Genomic DNA, 6,070 nt, shown 5'->3' with positions numbered 1-6,070 from the left:
AATGGTATCTCCCTCCCTGCCCTCCCACTCTGTCCCTGTTCCTGCTCGACCCTTCCATTTTCCTATGTTCTCATCCCCCACTCCTTGCCCTCTGCCACCCCCCCACCACACACCCAGTCTGCTTGTTCATGTAGATCTCATCCACTTCTCCTTCACTGGGTCATCCATGTGTCACTCCCAGGGTCCCTGTTAGTGAGATACCATGATAGATGAGGACATCATGGGAATAGGAAGAGGCAAGGTGCTGGGGAGGCTTTCAGGAATCCACAAGGATGACCCCACCTTGGACTGCTGGCAATGGTCCAGAGGGTGCCTGGACTGGTCTACTCTGTTAACCGGTCTAGCGAATAACCTAGCTGTCATCATAGAGCCTTTGTCCAGTGACTGATGGAGGCAGATGCAGAGATCCACGACCAGGCACCAACCTGAGCTTTGGAAATCCAATCGGTGAGAGAGAGGAGGGATTCTGCAGGCTGGGGACGTGGAGATTACTATGGGAGGACGTGCAGAGATGACCGGCCACACTAGTGGAAGCCCATGAACTGTGGACTGGTGGCTATGGAGCCCCCATGGGACTGGACTAGGCCCTCTGGATACAGAAGATGGTTGTTTGGCTCAAACTGTTTGGGGGGCACCCAGGCAGGGGGATCAGGATCTGTCACTGGTGCATGGGCAGGCTTTTGGGAATCTGGTGTGATGCCTTGCTGAGCCCTGGTGCAGTGGGAAGGGGCTTGGACCTACCTAGGCTCAGTGTGCCTAGCTCTGCGGACTCCCCTTAGGAGACCTTGATTTGGGGGATGTGGGGATGTGGGGATGTGGGGTGGCTTGGGAGAGAGAGCTGGGGGGTGGGAGGAGGGAGGAGGTGGGATCTGTGGGTGGTATGTGTAATGAGTAGGAAAAAAAAAAGAAAGAAAAGTAAAGGCTGGGCAGTGGTAGCACAGGCTTTTAATCCCAGCACTCAGGAGGCAGAGCCAGGTGGATCTCTGTCCAAAAAAGAAAAAGAAAAAGAAATAAATAAAAGCAAGGACACCACATGCCTTAATCCTCATACCCTAGAAGCCGAGGCAGGCATATCTACACATATCTTCGTGAGTTCAAGGCTAGGTTGGTCCAGGCCAGGCAGAGCTACAAAGTAGGACACTGCCTCACAAAACAAATGAACAGCAAAAAAGAAAAAAAGAAAGAAAGGAAGGAAGGAAGGGAGGGAGGAAGGAAGGAAGGAAAAATGAAAGAAAGAAAGAAAAACACAAAAAGACATCTTCTGAGAAGCAAATTTAGCATGAATTATTTCCAGCAGATTCATGTCAAGAGGAATCTCGGGGTACTTTGAGTGAAAAGAAAATAATGACAGATGAAAACACAAGAGTGTAAAAACTGATGAAAAGTACTCCTAGGAAGAGAAAAGTGAGATAAATATTGGCTTTTTAAAACAGCAACAGTAACGCCATGTGAAATTTAAAATGTAGAGAGTGTTGGGAGGAGAATTGACAAATAGAGTTAAAGAATTATCAGCATCCATCATCATAAAATAAATAATTTATGGTAATGAATCAAGGCTGTACAGCATCATCTTTAAGGTATTCAGGTAAACAATCATCAAACACAGACAAAAAACTGAGGGAAGGGGCAGGACAATGCAAAAGATCTGTTAGAGAGGAAGCAAAATGGAAAAGAAAATGTTAAAACACGATGTAAGATAGTTGGGTAACAACATTAATGCCAGAAAACATAATTGGTAAGACAATAAGTATTGTGGGGAGAGATAAGCAGGAAATTTCATTATTATTTTTTAAGTGAAGAGAACAGAAACCTGTAACAATCATAAATGTTTGTTTCACACACTTAACATCAAAACGTTTTAAAAAGTTCAGAGCACAAGCAACAACCCAAGGGAATGTTCTGATGAGATGACATGAAAATACTGTTATCTCTGAAGAGACTCATGACATACACTATTCAGCAATGGGATTTTGCCACTGTCCCATCAAGAGCTATATTTATTGTCCTCTTCAATCCAGGCCCTATGACACTTTGGTCAATAGAATATGGTAGAAATGATGTTGAACCTATCAGGTATGGTCTTTAAATAGTTGTCCATCTGCATATATATACATATATTTTTATTTATACATATATATAAAACAGGCTACCAGGAATGGGATGCCTCCTCTAGAAACCCAACCACGAGGCTGAGATTCTGGGCCATGTGTAGAGCCCAAGTGTCAACATACTGCGTGGTGAACCCAGATAAGATCCCAGGACATAGCCATCATCTTGAGCATCTCCAGCTGAGCCATCAGATAATCAACTATAGTCCTGGGCCACAAATGCCAGTAATTGTGCAAGGTCCAAAGCAAGAACCAAATAGCTAAGCCCAGCCAACTCATAATCAAAGAGATAATGAATATTGTTATTTGAATCACTCAAGTTTGGGGTAGTTTATTATGCAGCAGTAAATACTAAAATAACAGTGTTTTGTGTGTTAGTACAAGATTTGAAATCCTTTTGTGGTTCTTCTATTTTGGATATGTGGCAGCTGAGTTCAACCTAAAAAGATATATGGGGAGTGTGCATAATTATGCAAAGAGTTGCATGGTGAAATTTAGAAGATGGCACATTATCTCTCCCAATATTGTATAGACCAATGGTTCTCAACCTTCCTAATACTGCAACCCCTTAAAATAGTTCCTCATGTTGTGGTGACCCCCAACCATAAAATTATTTCATTGCTACTTTACAACTGTCATTTTGCTACTGCTATGAATCATTGTGTAAATATCAAATATGCATGATATCTGATACGTAACCCCTGTGAAAGGGTCATTCAACCCCAAAGGTGTTGAGACCCACAGGTTGAGAACCAGCTAGTGTAGATTAAGACTCAATCATATTTAGCTAGGTGTCAGGAAACTGGAGATACACTCTTCCTGTGTGCTTAGGAAGAACAATACATGATTGGGAAGATACTGAATTGTCTCTGCCACAATATTCTCTTAAGATTTATCCCTCCAGTTAAACTATCCAGAAATCTATAGTTTGATCATATACCAAATCTAAATTTAAAGTGACTCAGAGACCTAAATATAGCCAAAAATCAAAACCTTCTAAGAAAACATAGGGAGTCTTTGAGATCTTAAATTAGGCAAAGATTCCCAAGATATATCACTAAAAGCACAATTCAGGAAAGAAAAACAAACAACGGCACTAAGCTTAAAACTCACTTGTAATCTTAAGTCCACCTTTGATCTATTAAATGCGCAAATATATTTATTTTTGCTCTTCAGACTATTAAGAAAATGAACTGGATATTGGTGGTGCATGCCTTTAATTCCAGCACTTAAGAGGCAGAAGCAGGTGGATCTCTGTGAACTAAAGGCCATCTTGATTTACAGAATGAGTTCCAGAACAGCCAAGGCTACACAAAGAGACCCTGTATTGAAAAACAAACAAAACAAAAAGAAAGAGAAGAGGAGGAGGGAGGGAGGGAGGGGGAGGGGAAGGAGGGAAGGGAGGGAGGGAGAGAGAGAGAGGAAAGAAAAGAAAATGAAAAGCAAGCCACAGACTTGAAGAAAATATTTGCAATTCATTTCTAATTTTTTAAAAGGCCTGTATCCAGAATATATAAAGAACTATTAAGAGAAGACACCCACGCCTCTACTCCCATGCAGTTCTGCTCAGATGGGGACTAGCTAGCCACAGGCCAGCCAGGGTCCTCAAGGCCATGGCCTGAGGGAAGACATCCATGGGCCCCATTATAAGAAGGAAATATGTGGTGGAGAAATGGGAGAGAAAGAGAAGTGGAATGGTTCATGTGCTGTGGAAGAGGCAGAAAGGAAGAAATGAAGAGGAAGATGGTGAGGAGTAGGCTGATGTTGGAGACCTGCTTGTCACTTGGGGCTATGGTGATGTCCAGGCTGGGCTGCTGCCAAGGACCATTTCTGGGTTCCTGGTCCTATAGCAGCCAGGTTCCGTGTTGATGTGCATGACTCCTGGGCCATTGAGAGGCATGCTGATTCCAGCGTCTGGGGCACCACCTGGAACTACGGTGACAGCCAGACCCAGGTGGCTGCCGAGGACTATGCCTGGGTCCATGGTCCTACCACAGCTGAGGTCTGTATGATGTCCATGGCCCATGTTGCCAGCAAAAGCTACATGAGCCTGGGGCCTGGGTCACAACCTATGACCTCGTTGGTATCCAGGGGCCACGCTGCTGTCAGAACCATCCTGATCTGAGTGGCCAGGGCTACCACTTGGAGCTAGGATGTCAACCAGGCCTAGCTGCTGCCTGGGGCCATGTCTGGATCCTTGGACCAGCTGAAGCTGGTGTCTGTGTTGAAGTCTGTGGCCCAGATTGCCACTAGGGTCCACATGGAATCTAGAGATTTGGCCACAGCCTGCCACCTTGTTGGAGTCTGGGAGCCATGCTGTTGGTGGTGGTGTTTTGGCTCTTTTGGGGGCCCACCACCCAGCTCCCAAATAAATCATGCACAGAGGCTTATACTTAATTATAAATGCCCGGCCCTAGCTTGTTTGTTTCTTGCTAGCTTTCCTTAGTTTAACCTGTCTGTCTTTGCCTCTGGACTTTTCCCATTCTCTACTTCTGTAAATCTTACTCTTACTCTGTGGCTTGCTGTGTAGCTGGGTGGCTGGCCCCTGGAGTCCTCCTCCTTCTCTGGCTACTTCTCTTGATCATCCCAGATTTCTCCTTCTATATATCCTCTCTGACTGCTAGCATTGCCTATTTCTCTCTCCTGCCTCACTATTGGCATTCAGCTCTTTATTAGACCATCACGTGTTTTAGACAGGCAAAGTAACACAGCTTCACATAGTTAAACAAATGCAACATAAACAAAAGTAACACCTTAAAATAATATTCCCCAACATCATGCCACAGCAGGGCCATGCAGATCTGAATGACCTGTGCTGCCCCTGGGTCATGGTGTCATCTGGCCCAGGCTGCTGCCAAGGACCATGTCTAGGTCTATAGCCCTGTAGCAGCCAGGGTCTGGATTGACATATGTGGTTCCTGTAGCCACCAAGCCAATGAGGATGTCCAGGGTCAAGTCAGTCACCTAAGTCCAGGTTGGTGTCTGAGGGCCATGATGCATGCAGATCTGAGTGGCCTGCATTGATACCCAATGCCATGGTGATGTCCGGGCCAGAGCTGCAACTAAGGTCATGTCTGGGTCCCTGGCCCTATTAACAGCCAGGGTCTGTGCTGATATCTGAGGCTTCTGTTGGCATCGAAGGCCATGTAGACACATGAGGTCTGGGCCATGTTGGTGTCTGAGAGCCACACTGCCTCTGAGGTCTATGCTGATCTGAGTGACCTGCACTGCCACCTGGGGCAATGGTGACATCCATACCTGGCTGCTGCCGAGGCCATGTCTGGGCCCATGGTCCTGCTGCAGCTGGAATCTATGCTGAAGTCCAAGTCCAGTATTTCCACCAAAGGTTACATAGAATCCCAGGGTTGGGGCTGCAATTAGAGGCCTTGGTGGTGTAAGGGGCCACGCTTCTGCCAGAACCATCCCAACCTGAGTGGCCAGTGCTTCCACCCAGAGCCAGGATGTCATCCAGGACCAAGCTGCTGCCAAGGGCCATTTCTGGATCCATGGTCCAGCTGCACCTGGGGTCTGTGTTGATGTCTGTGACTTGTGTCACCTTGGAGGCCTTAGGAACCATGGAGATGACATCAGAGGGCCATGCTGAGCCGGTCCCACCCTTCACTGGTCCAGGGAAAGCTGCCATTGCCTCTCACTGGACACTGCAGCAAGAGCTGGCCCTGACCCTCACAGGAGAGCTGGCCCCTGCACTCAGGAGAGATGACCCTACCTCTCACCCCAGCAAGAGTGAACTGACCCTGATGGCATGGGCATAGGGGAGCTGACTCCACCCCTTTGCCTGAGGCAGCTGACCCCAATGGCCTGGACTGACCAGCTCAGCTACCACCCAGGCCCACAGGCAGGCCTTGGTTGGCCCACCCTAACATGGACCCCATGTAGGACCTGCTGGAGCTTGTGAAGGGACTGGTTCTATAGAATAAAACCTGCAGGATCCCCAAGACTCA

The sequence above is a fragment of the Peromyscus leucopus genome, chromosome 4, assembly GCF_004664715.2.
Source record: "Peromyscus leucopus breed LL Stock chromosome 4, UCI_PerLeu_2.1, whole genome shotgun sequence".
Classification (NCBI taxonomy): domain Eukaryota; kingdom Metazoa; phylum Chordata; class Mammalia; order Rodentia; family Cricetidae; genus Peromyscus; species Peromyscus leucopus.
This window is presented reverse-complemented; position numbering follows the sequence as displayed.